Consider the following 13,400-nt stretch of genomic DNA (forward strand, 5'->3'; position numbering starts at 1 on the left):
TGCTCTTTTTTTTTTTTTTTAAGAACAGGTAATATGACCCTTCCTTTCCTTTACTTTACAGAGATTTTATTCCTAAATGAATTATGAATAATTAAAACTCCACTCCATTTGTTCTATATTGTTGTTAATTGAAAAAATTAAAGATGCATGTGCTGCAATGGCCGGGTAGCCCTGGGAGAAGCCGGTGGACGGCTCAAGAGGAGATGTGCCAGCGCCTCCCAGGCCTGCTGCCAGTGCTACCTCCAGAGGGGCATCTGGTCGACCACTGCGAGCACTCCCCTTGCCTGTCCTCACCACTTCCCACCAAGCACACCGAGGGTATAATGTCATTTCTCTCCTTATCCACACTTCTCTTTGCCCATGTAAAAGCCAGGAGGTAAAAGAACTGTATTTATCATTAAAATGTGGGGAAGCCTCACTCATTTCTCTCCAGTGGCTTTCCAAGTGATCCAGGCCCCAGGTGCCAGGGTGACCTGCTGGGTGTGGGATGTGACATCTTCCAAGGACACTGTATAAAGTCTCAAGTCTGTCGGCCAGACTAATCACACCACCCACCCCTACCACCAGAGCTGACAGGTACAGACCCAGAGCTGAACAAAGCAAGGTCAATGTCTCTTCCCTGGAACCTGGGCCAGGTGTGTGCTAAGTCAGCTTGGTGGGCTTCACCCCTGTCCTTTTACTCTGAAATCCTCTCCGTCCCTGTCTGCTTAGGCTCGTCAGGCTGCCCCCACTGCCTGCTTAGCCCGCAACTGTTGCTGAAAAAATGTTTGTTGACTGAATAAATCCTGTCCCCGGGCTGGGCTAATGAAAAGTCAGAAGCAGTTAGCCATTGTATCAGGCAGGATACGCTAACTATTTTCACAAACAACCCCAAATCCCAGTGGCTTCACACAGTAAACATTCGTTTCTCATGACCCCCTTATACAGCACTGCTCTGCGGGTGGCTCTTCTCAAGCAGCAACTCAGAGACCCAGAGCCCCTCCTTCTAGCATCCTAGCTTATTCCGTGCAAGCTCCTTGGAGTGTTCTCTACTTGGCGGTGGATAAGGAAAGAAAATGGCGGATCTCCTGCCAAAGCCTGTCATCATTCCTGCCCTCTCCTCCTCGGTAAGACTCCAGGGACGCTTTCCTCCAGGTCTTCCCCCCGCTGGTCTGTTTAGCATGAGCTCTTGCAATACCTGATCTCCTTGGAGTCCTTATGGACGATCTCGCATTACTTCAGGCCCACTCTGAGGAGGGCTTCTCCTGCACGCTCCATCTTAATAAGCTTCCTTTGACACGAGATGAGCTGCTGGGTTTGAAACAAGACCCCAGGCTACAGGGAGAGAAACTGACTGGGGATCTAGTCTTGGCTGGTGCTCCTATACTTGGTGAGCTGAGCCTCCTACCACCAAGGCCAGGCTGAAGTGTCACTGTCCAGGGGAGTGACCCCTTCCCAGGCAGGCACGGAACACGTGAGGCCGATGAACTCGGCTGGTTCCCCAGAAATGTTGCCCCACTGGAGTTCTGCTTCCCTTAGGCAGTCCTGTGGGAGAAGGAGGGGAGATTCACATCCAGGAACCCGGGGAGAACCACCTTCTAATGAGTCCCTTTCCTCCTTGGTTTGTGAGCACTGCTGGCTCAAAGTCATGCCTTGCTGTGAGCTCTGCTTTCTGCATTTCGCTTCCCCACCTTTAATGTTCCCCTGATCCAATTTCCTTTGCGATAAATAAATAAATAAATAAATAAAAGTGTTTTCGTTGAATACAAACCTACTCACTGCAAGGGGCCTGGGTGGCGCAAACTATGAAAGATTCGCTCTTCGTCAAAGCAGTCAGTCCTTAATCTCCACACTTTCTTCTTCCCCACAATCTGCCTTGATCAAGCGGAAGGAACACCACAGCCTCCTCTGCCTCAGGGAGCTCATTCCCAGAGGGACAGACACTAATAAACCCCAGTGCCAGTGGATCTCACAGGCATCAGGCATCACAAGCATTAGAGCCAGCCTGGGGCCTGGAGGAAAACAGGCGGGGTGGTCCAGGCAGCTTCCCCCTGGAGTTTGGTTTTCTGTGTGTCTCGACAGCCCAGGAAGTCACCTTCGAGATGGTCCACGGTGAGAATGGTGCCCTGTAAAAGGAGCTGGAAGCAGGCACCTCTAACCACTGGAATTGATCAGTGGGCCCTCGGCTCCCTGAACCTGCTTCCTATGAGAGCCCGTGTGGCCCAGAGACGCTGCTGTGAGCAGAGCTTCGCACTGACCCTGCCCCCAGCATTACCTCGACAAGCTCCCAGTACCTCCCATCCCATTCTAGGGGGGGAGCTGCTGTGTCCCCAAGTCCTCCCCTGGATTGCAGACTGGCAGTGCCATCACCTGCTGCCAGGCTTACTCATGGATGAAGGCCACAGCTTTGAATGCAACGCTCTTCAGAACAGCACTGGGAGTGTCCCCCACCTCCCTCAGGGGACTGAGCCCTACTTTTCTGCTTTTTCAGGGCCATGTGGGGAAAGAAGAGGCGGTCTGGGGAATAATCACTGTCCCATTCGGTGCAAATCCACCAAGCTTGGTTAATCGAGGTTGAATTGGAACTACCTGCACATTTTCTTTAATGCAAATACATATGGAGCAGGTGTTTTCTTATTGGTTTGACTCAATCAACCACCCACTGATGAGTCCACAGGGCACCCCAGCCCTGCTGAGCACAGTGGGCTGGGGATGGAGATGAAGACATCTCCCTGCCCTCCAAGAGCTCCATCTAGTTGAGTCAACCAGACACACACCTGAAAAATGAGATGAAATAAGAGCAATTTAAGGCCAAATGAGACTGTTTAAGGGAGGCAGAAAGTAAAATTACAACAAGAGCTGCTATTCTCGGAACGCACGCCCACCACTGTGCCTCAAAAATCTTTAATCTTCACAACAACTTACTGAAATAGGTATTATTCACCCCGGTTGGCAACGAGAAAACTCATGCTTAGAGAGGTTAAGTGATTTTCCTGAGGTCACACAGTCAGTAAATGAGAGAGATGAAATTTAAACTCCACTCTACTGACTCCTAAAAGCCTGTGCTTCTACCCACCGTGCAATCCCAGAGGACACATGCCAGTGGAGAGAAGACCCCAAGGCAGAGCTCAGCTCAACATAAAGACATTGCTACTAGCCCAGTGACGGATAGGCTGAGTAAATGAGCCCCTGGCCCACGAGAGGTTCATAGGCTGCAGGGTCCCCTGGTACGTAAAAGAAGAATCTGGGCCTCAAAGGAGATTAGATAAATACATTCCAGATGGGAGATGCTATAACTGGTAGGGAAGTGGGATTTGGAAGGGCTAGAATTTAAGAGGAAGGTCAGGAAGGTGGTAAATGGGTCAGCCAAGATGCAGAGGTAGGGATCACAGGTGTGTCTGAGGGTAGTAAGTAAAGCTGATTGGCTGAAGCAAAGACCCTGTGTTGGTCAAATCTCCCCTTGCAATGGGCAAGGTCTAGCAATGCGATGGGGTCGGGTTAAGAGGACCAGTGATTAGAAGTGGCCAGGAAGATTTGAAAAGGTGGGAAAGGTAGGGAGAAATGAGTGCCACATTCTCAGTGGAGTCATGGCACAAAGAGAGAAAACTCAATTTCTGCCTTTAAGAGCCAGGAGCCAGCTATTTGCATCCAGAAACAAGGGGTCAGGCCACCACGGGATCAGAAACTGGAAGCAACAGCCAGGCTGGGGGTCCTTGGAAATGCTTCTGGCTGCAGCGTCCATGTCACAAGTGGTCTTCCTGCAGCTACATGGGTTAAAGGTGCAGGGGGCTGGGGGCAAACAGTGTTGAGAGTGGCAGACCCACCGCTACCCAGTGGGGCTGGCCTCAGGGGACAGACTTACCCCTGAGGTGCCCCTCAGCCATGGTACAGCAAAGCCCTCGGAGGATGAATAGAGAATCAGCCCGAGACCAGAACAGCCCATTCAGTCCAGAGCACAGTGACACGGTGCCTGTCCCAGAACAGCCATCTGGGCAGAGGCAAGGAAATTGCAGCTCTGAATCTGCTCTTGGCCATTTTCTAGAAATGGCTTCACTGGTTTCACTTGTTTAAAAAAAAAAAAGGAAAGGAAAGGAAGGAATATGGTCCAATTCCGAGGGCTAATTGCCTTTGCTCTCAACGAGAGCCCATGCTTTTTCCGGCAAACAAGCTCTCCTGTCGCTGTGCCACCAGACCCACTCTCCGTTTCCAATCAGCCCTGAAAATAGCCCTTGATAGAGATAATAGGAAGAACAAAGAGAAATTTAGAGGAGCAGAGAGAGGGAAACAAGTCATGCCTAACAGGCAGCCCTGAAGTTGTTTTCATAAAGAACCCTTCAGTTAGTCCCTGATTTGTCTCCAAACAGCGAGGCATTCAGTAAATCCCAAGAAACAGACTTGGACCGAGACCAAAGGTTCTTTGACTTTTTTAGGTCATAGACTCATTTGAGAATCTGGAAAAGCACAGACCCTCTCTCTCACCAGGAAAATGCACATAAACACATATTCCATATATTAATTCAGGGGCTCAGAAACTCCACTGGAAGCTCCAACCACAGACCCTAAAGACCCTAGTTAAGAACCCATGATATAGGCAATCTCTTTTTTAAAGGTTTTCCTACTTATTTCTCTCTCTCCTCTCTCTCTCTCTCTCTCTCTCTCTCTCTCTCCGAGTATACGTGTCTGTTTATAAGGAAAAGGTTGAGCTACATTTCTTCAGGCATAGTCTAAGGGATTTTTTTAAATTGTTCGATTTGAAATTTTGGAAGTCTTTCTGCAAATAACTGAGGGTGAGGGTCCAAAGAAGGGAGGTTGGTTCTATGTGAGCCATTCTCAGCAAAGACACTCACTGAGGGAGTCAACCCTCAGCCTTGGCACTCTCCCCTGCAGGCCTCAGCGAGAACAGGTGTATCACTAAAAGGCTAATAATGGCCATGGGGTCTGGAGGGGCTGTGGGAGCCCAGAGCCTCACACCTGAGGAGAATGGTCTATGCCAGGGCTTCGCAAACTTTACTGTGGATCCAAATCACCTGGAGGTCTGGTTAAAACGCAGATTCTGCTTCAGTAGGCCCGGGGTGGGGCGGAGATCCTGCACGTCTAACAGCATCAAGTGATGGTGCTGCTTTGAGTGACAAGAGTCTATGCACCAATCAGCTCCATGCTGGGCCTGAGAGCAGGGGCAGAAGAGGGGCTGAGGGATAAGCAGGAACTAGAATATCAAAGAGAGAAGAACTCTTAGAAATGTTATAGTTCAATCCTATCGTTTTACAGATGGGGACACTGAGGCCCAGAAACACTTGTTCAAGACCAAACAGCTGGTTGACAGCAGGGCCAGGATGCAAGTACAGATCATCTGACCTCCTGCCCATCTCCACCTTGCCCTGGGGTCTGGCGAGAACCGGACAGTCTTCCTCTCTGGATTCCCAGGTCATCCTGGGTAGTACTCTGCCTCAGGCCTGCCCTCCAGGAGGCCCCCACTCAGCCTGGCACAGATCCAGGCACATGCAGGTGTCAGGGGGCATCTGTGATTCAGCCCACGTGGGACAGAGAGGCTTACCTGGGAGCAGCACTAACTCGGGGCCTCTCCCTACACACTACAGACTGTCAGCCTAATAGGCCTGCGCCGAGCGCCTGGGGGAAAGTCAGTTCCAATCAGGCCACAACCCGTGGCCAGCAGTCAAATGCAGGGTGAAGGCAGGAGATGTGGCCTCTGCAGGAAGCCAGCCTGTCCCTCCTGCTCTCTCAAACGAGCTGACGTGAGGAGAAGGGGGAAAATGAAAACTGGACTTTCCCACAGCCAGCAACAAGGCCCCTCTTCTACTCATTTTGTCCAAGAACACCATTAAAAAGATACTGCAGCTCCCTTGAGACCCTGAGCTGCAGATGCTTGGAGAACCAGTGAATCTTTAGCCAACGTAGGCCAGCCTCAAACTCCTGGCTTCCGATCTGTGACCACAGCCTCCGAGTAAATCAGGCAGGTCCCTTCTGGGGACAGAATCTACTCCCCTGTGCCTGTTGATCCTGGGTCACAAACACCCATTTAAAAGCATCACATGAGAGATTGTGAAGGCCATGCCATGACCGGGACCATGGGAATGCCACGCTGTCCTCAGAAACACATGTGCAGGGGCAGGGGTGCATCCCTAAGCAGTGACTCAAATTAATTCCACAAACCAGTAAGCACCTACTGTGCACTACTCTACACTCTTTGCAGTTTCAGGGCCAAGGCAGCTTGCCTGAGCTGGTCTCATCTCACATAAACTGAAACCAAAGCTTCTCTGTTCCACTTTCTGCATCACACAGAAACACACAGCATAGATTTGGGGGTGATGCAGCCAAATTTAAAAGCAGGTGCCTTCAACAGCCTTTCAGAAAACATGCAGCAACCATTTGGAACTCTTCAGTTTGCCCCTCTCCCCCTGGAGAACATCCTCTCCACCTCCTGTTGCTCCCAAATTTGACACCATGAAAAAAAAAATCAGCATCTAGCCCGCAGTTCACAGAATCAGACCTCCCTGCCCCTTTCCCTGAGATGCATGCAGGAGTGACTAGTTCCCCTCTGAGTCCTGGAGAAGCATCAGTTTCCTCTGATGTTACTAGTACCCACAGCTTAGGATTGATGTGAAAACCATGAGATCATTCAAGTAAAGTACTCAGCCTGGGCCTGGCACAGAGTAGGCCCTCAATAAATGGCAGCTATTATGACCATGGTCCTGATGGAGGGAGTAAAAAAGTGCACTCAAATACCCAAGAGCCACCATTGTTTCTGGACTCTACCAGCCCCAAAATGTTCTACTGAGACAGGATATGACAGTGGACCGCCCCATGTAGGAGGCTTTGAGACAAGGCCTGACTGGTGCCATTGGGCTGCAAAGGTTGCAGGTGTGGATGATGTGCTCTGGTCTAGTAAAGCACAACAGAAGTTACTTTGTCAATCACCTCTGAGGGAGGGGGTCTGCCAGAAGCATAAGACTTCATTGGTGCTGCCATTGGAGCCTCGTCTTTTGTAGAGACTATGTTTAGCATAAATACTGTACACTCTGTTATATTGTCAAAACTGACAGATGAGCATTCTCGTGGCACCCACAGACCATGCATTCAATTGGGAAGATGTTAAGAAACGTTAGATGAGCTTCTCCCAACCGCGGCACAAAGAGCTGCTATGTATCACACGCCATGGCCACTGATATTCATGACAGGTGCCTCTGCCCTCTGCCCTCTGCCGTCTGTCATAGGTGTCCTGGCCTCTGAACTCTGCAGCTGGGATTCAGACTCGATTCCATGGTGGGCACATCTCAGTCGAACATTCAGCCAGGAGCAATTGAGTCCAGGGAGGCCACGGTGGCAAAGCATTTGCAAAAACTATATTACAGGTAAGAGGTAAGAGGTGTACTATAGGTAAGACGGGATGAGAACTCCATAGTCATTGGGGGCCTGGCAAACGACCTGTGATTTCTCATCGTCCAGTCTCACAGCCCTGACGCCCTCCTTGGCCTCCCCTGAGGGGAGCCACTGCTTGGGGCCAAGTAGGGGGCAAGAAACTCAGTGCATCTATCACACAGGAAGACCCAGATCACTTCTCAGGTCCTCCTGAGACTAAGGAATTCTTTGTCTGTTTGGTTAGTTGGTGTGACGTTTTCGTTTCTGTTTTCTATCCTCCTCCACTCACTATGTTCCTCTGACGGTATCCCTGCACTATAGCGCCCAGCACGCTATATTCTGCCCAGAATGCTTTTTTCCCTCTCATCACCCAGCTAATTCTACTCACTCTCTAGAGCTCTACAAGAACGTCAATTCCACAGCCAGGCTGTCTCTGGCCACCCAATTTAAGAGAGCCCTTCTATGATTCACTCTCAGAGCGCCCTGCGCTTTTCCTGCAAAGCATTTGCATTTATGGCTTATTTGTCTCCCTTATTAGCTTGCAAGTTCCCTGAAAGCGAGGACATGCCTCTTCTGTTTGCTTCTGTTTACAGTGCCCAGCACAAGGCCAGGCACAAAATCCAGCACAGAACAGAGATTCATTAAGCGATACTCACTGAGTCAAATGAATGAATGAAGGATGGATGGATGGATACTTAAGAGGGGCCCAAGGATCATCTAGGTTGAAAGCCTCCAGAATTCTTCACATTCCTTAATCCACTGCATTCATCCTTAGAGGGAGAATCTTTTATCACCTAAAACGGGTGAAATGCATGCCTCTTTGTGGGGAAAAAAAACATGAGCAAATGCAATCATCTGCCGTTTGGATTGACCAAAGAAGGGTCCAGGGAAGGGGAGGACCCCAAAATATCTTTTCAGACACTGAAGGGGTGCAAGCAGATCCACGCGAGGCCACTTTAAGTCTTGACACCCTAAATTCTAGGATTTCCAGTCTGCTACCGACAAATGACAAAAGCTGAGGGCTCAGTGGGCCTGGCTCAAGCCTCCCTCTCCTTCGCTCACTGTGTCACCGCGGGGTCCTGTCCCCTTGCTACTCCTCCCTGCTCCCCTGAGAGGTGAGCTCCCAGCTGTCGCCAGCATCACCATAACCAGATCCATGGCCAGGCGTCCTCAGTCAAGCCTACTTGGTTTTTGGCTTGATCACGATTATAGGAACAGTATTTTTCAACAGGAGGGCAGATTAACAAAGGTACTATCGCACGACATAGAAGAATAAAGACGTGAGTACAAATAGAGAAGAAATAGTGAGGGACGGTGCCAGCTGCCTGCTGCAGATGTTTTGGATCTGGTCCCATTTATTTGTTCATCTGCATCATTCTGCATGCCAGAGGGGCCAGGCACGGTGATAGGTACTGGCTGGTGGAAACGGAGAGCCGGGTCAGGGGACGCACGGAATAAGCAGGCCCAGGCCTGGCGGGCGCTATAAGGCCAGTAAATCATGTTACTGCAACTGAGGCAGGCTGGGAAGAGCCCAGGGAGGGCTGGCATCCCTGGAACATTCTTCTCTCCCCGAGGGTGGGAAATTACTAAACAAGAGGTGTAGTCAGGCATGCCGGCAAGTGGGCCACCAAGGACTGGATTAGAAGGAAGAGAAGAAGCCCCAGGCCACACATGCATGAGAGAAAAAAGGGAAGCGACAGAGTTGCGGGGGGAGAAGGAGTTAGGTCCAGAAACCTTGACAGGAACTGCTCCTTGTAGAGCAGAGGACATCAGAGCTTGTTGGAGCCCAGAGATCCATTCCCAGGTAAAGGGTGGGGAGGGGTGGGAGATAAAACCCCCCGGTCATCTCACAAGGCCCACAGATGGCAGAAAATCCTAACAGGAGGAGGTACAGCGGAGGCCAGGAGACAAAGTGGCAGAGAGACAGAGGCAGACAGAGAGACAGAGTTCACTGAGAGAAAGTTGCTGCCCAGGTTGTTACCAGGCATGATACTGGCCTCCTGCGAGCAGATCCAGCCTTGTCCCCAGCCCTGGACAGTCACTAGTCTCCTTCTTTTTTTTTTTTTTTCTTTTTTAATGAACTAGTCTCCTTCTGTGAGGAGTTCGCTACCAAGAGCTGTGGAAGGTCCCAGATTGTATCCTCTTGCAAGCTCACAAGTTAGCCACAGTTTTACAGATGTGGGTAGAAGACATGAGACTCTTGGATCAGAAACAAAGCTCTTTATCCCTCACGGTCCAGCAGGTAGCACAAGCATCGCGTCTGCACTGGTGCCTCCGGTCCACCCACGGGGACGACGTGGAGGGGCCCAGAGGGACGCTGCACACACAGTGGGTTTGCTCCACGGCCGACGGAATCCAAGCTTAGGAAACCTGAACCTTTTAAAATGGGCATAAACCTGCCTGAGGGAGCTATTGTCTTTACTGGAGGGTAAAAATACCTGCCATCTGTTCCTCACCCCAGAGGGAGACACTGTCTGCTTCTTCCAAGGCTGCGTGCTATACAAATATCCCCAAAGACAGAATCTAGAACAAAGGCCGTCAGTGCCTCTGCTCACAAGACTTGCAGGAATGCAAGAAACCCCCAGAGAATTATCTCCCAACACTCACAAACTGCAGAGAGATAGACTCCTACCATCCCAAGACAGCTCCCATCTCGCCCCTGGGGAGAGCACAGGATAGAGCAGGCAGGGATGCTTCAGGAAGAGAAAGTCCTCGTGCCTTATCTTGAGGGATGGCAGAGACAACCTCACGCTATGGTTGGCTCGTCCTGAAGAACGCCTCTTCTATTGCACTATTCCTCCTCTATTCCTCTATAATTCCACTTTAAAACATGGGTCTGCCAGGGTACAGAGAGGCAAGGAACCGTGCATGAGCAAACAGAATTCCCCCTGCCCTCCTCCAGGGAAAAAGATGCTCTAGAGTCTTTTTAAGATTGCCTAGAATCTGAATCACATTCGAGGTCATTCTCTGGCCACTGAATGAGCACCCGTTACAGCTCCCAATCTCCTTCCACTCTGTCTGTGGCACATGGCATTCCACCCCGCGGTAACGGTATCCCCGGAGTTCTCCAAATACAGCCTGGAGGGTCTTGCCCTCCAGGTTCACGCCCTGAAGCAGCCAGAGGGGTAAGGGGGCCTGCACATTTGCCTTTCTCTTCACAACAGGCAAGTGGTGAGAAATTTAGAACTGGGTCACCTGGCTTATCTCCTGCCCTCATTGAGAAGATTAATTCACAAACCTTGCATTCAGAAGGCAGGTCAGATGGCCATTTCAGTGACTCCTCAGATCATTTTACCTTTACCTATGGGGGCCCACCCAGCAGCCAGGATCACTCAGGGTCACTCTTCTGAATTATAAGTAAGTCACAGTGCATGACACCACCAGCCCTTTCTCACAGAATTTAGAGCAGAGGTGCACATGCCACAGTACAGGATCCCCCATCTGAACAGTCCCCTCCTAGGAGCTCTCTCAAGGTTTCCACAAGCCCCTAATCTTCTGTCCCTCTCCCCAGGATCTCTTAAACAAATGTTATATGTTCAATTATTGCATTGGCCTATTTAATTGATTTATATGCACTTTAAAAAGCTTTACACTGTGCAGGAAACACATCTATCATAATCCTTGACTGAATTGGAGAAAGGAGAAGGGAGAAAGGGAATTAAAATTTATTGAGCACTTATTATGTTCCAGGTAATACACAGGTACTTTACATACATTACTGAGTTTAATCCTCACAACTTCCCTGTGAAGTGGGTATTTTTTCCTACTTAGCAGATGAAGAAATTGAGACCTATAGAGGTTAAGGGACTTGCCCACAGTTACAAAGCATCAGCTGGAAGAAGCAGGACTCAACTGCAGCTCTGATTCCAAGCCAACATCTACTTCGGGGTTTAAATACCAAGTGTTTCTATAAAAAGTTACGAATAAGGAATGTACCCCTTATCGTAGCATTGTTTCATTGAGGAAATAAGATCCAATTGGCATTGTTCCCTTGAACCACATCTTTTACTACAACTGAACATGCCCAAGTGCACCATTTCACAGTAATGGGGGGTGGGGGAGGGATGATCAAGGGGCTGCTGAGGGATAAGTTAGGGGTGCTTACAAAGCCCGAGAGTTTTCTCCCTGAACATTAACACTTCTTAGAAAATTCTCACTATTGAAAAAACTCTTCCACTATTTCTACTCAATGCCATTGTGAAGGGGTATAGAGAACATTCGTTCATCCAACAAGGGTTTATATATGATAAGTCACTGTGTGTAGGTACAAGGAGACAGCAAAGAACCAGCCACTCATGGTCCCTCAGAGCCCACATTCTAGAAGCTAAAGTGGTGCTCAAAGTCTGAAACAGCCAGTTAGGCACAGCCCTGAGCAGACAGAACAGACACAGGTGTCAGTGCTGGGCAGAGTCCAGGGGAGGGGACAGCTGATCCAAGACCCAGGTGACAAGAGGAGAAGCCCCGTACCTTCCCTTCATGGCAGAGGTGAGCACTGTCAGTCCATCATGTGCAGCCCCAAGACCAAAGTAAGGCTTGGTCTGTTAGTCTGGGTTCTCCAGAGAAACAGAACCAATAGGATGAGATAGATAGATAGGTAGATAGATACACAGATAGATACATAGATAGATACAAAAATGGAGAAAGAGGTTATAAGGAATTGCTTAATGACGTTATGGAGGCTGAGAAGTCCCAAGAGCTGCAAATTTACAAGCTGGAGACCCAGGGGAGCCAATGGTAAAGTTCCACTCCAAGTTCAAAGGCCTGAGAACCAGAAGAGCCAATGGTGTAAGCTCCAGTCTCAGTCTGAGTCTGAGTCCAAAGGCAGGCGAAGGCCAATGTCCCAGTTCAAAGACAGTCAGGGAGAAAAGCATTCCTTCTTCGTCACAGGAGGGTCAGCCTTTTTGTTCTATTCAGGCCTTCAGCTGATTGGATGAGGCCCACCCACGTTGGGGAGGGCAATCTGCTTTACTCAGTCTATCAGCTCAAATGTTAATCTCATCCAAAACACCCTCACACACCCAGAACACACCCAGAATAGTGTTTGACCAAATATCTAGGCATCCCATGACCCATCAAGTTGACACATAAAATTAAACATCACACTTGGGCAAGTATTTACCCCTTTACTAAGTAGAACCAGACTGCTGAGTTCTTTGATTTTTGCATCTGTTTTGTAGTTTTTCTGTCTCTTATTACCAGACTGTCTGCTGTCACTGCTGACGGTCACTGCCCTTGCCCACAGAAGGACCTCTCCTCACTTCTAATTCAATCTGGGTTTGAAAAACAAGAGTGCTACTCTAGTTGGAATTTAATAACCTTGAAGGAATCCACAGACCTGGAGGTAAAATGTTTGAGATGTAGGGCAAATATTTTGTGACATCTCTTTTATCTTCTCACAGGGAACTTTTTTTTTGCATCTATTCTGATTCTTAGAGCTGTGAGCTAGATAAGGCAAGTTACCAGAGAACATGAAGACTTTCTGTATGAGGATGAGTCAAACAAAATTGAAATCACAATAGAGGGCAAGTCATGGGTAGAAATGTTTTCACAACTTCAGGGGGCAATTTGGTATTCAGGAATCACAAAACACAACAAATGTGAAAACAGGCAGCTAAACAGAACCAATCCTCCTAGCTTTCTTGTCTATTTAAATTATCCTAGGAAGAATAATTTCCTCCAAAGCCAACAGAATGAATCTTCACTGTGACTTCCCAGGCAATAAGCTAGTCAGATCCCACCAAAGAGTTTCCAGAAACAATGGGTTTTTTACTTTTAAAAACGATCAGAACATTCAGGACTTAACACACACACAGAAGTAGCAACCATTCTGCTTTGGCACCATTTTATCAAGTGTGAGTGTCAAAATTTTTATAGCTTCAAATTAACAACAAGGAGCTGTAATTTTTGTGTTTGTTTAAAAGACCAGCGGAGAGTTTTCTTTTTGCTTGTTTAAGCTTCATTTAATTCACGCTCCAACCTGCCCCTCTTTGATTGCATTTCCAAATCCTAAATAAAAGTGATAACTCTTTCTGCCAATTGTAACA

General features: G+C 48.8%; 1 long non-coding RNA gene across 1 annotated transcript in view; it reads right to left on the reverse strand.

Moving 5' to 3' along the window:
* Nucleotides 1–13,400, reverse strand: part of LOC137777946 (uncharacterized) — a 137,355-nt gene that overhangs the window by 87,887 nt on the left and 36,068 nt on the right. The window lies entirely within an intron of this gene.

The sequence above is a fragment of the Eschrichtius robustus genome, chromosome 15 (assembly GCF_028021215.1).
Source record: "Eschrichtius robustus isolate mEscRob2 chromosome 15, mEscRob2.pri, whole genome shotgun sequence".
Taxonomy (NCBI): domain Eukaryota; kingdom Metazoa; phylum Chordata; class Mammalia; order Artiodactyla; family Eschrichtiidae; genus Eschrichtius; species Eschrichtius robustus.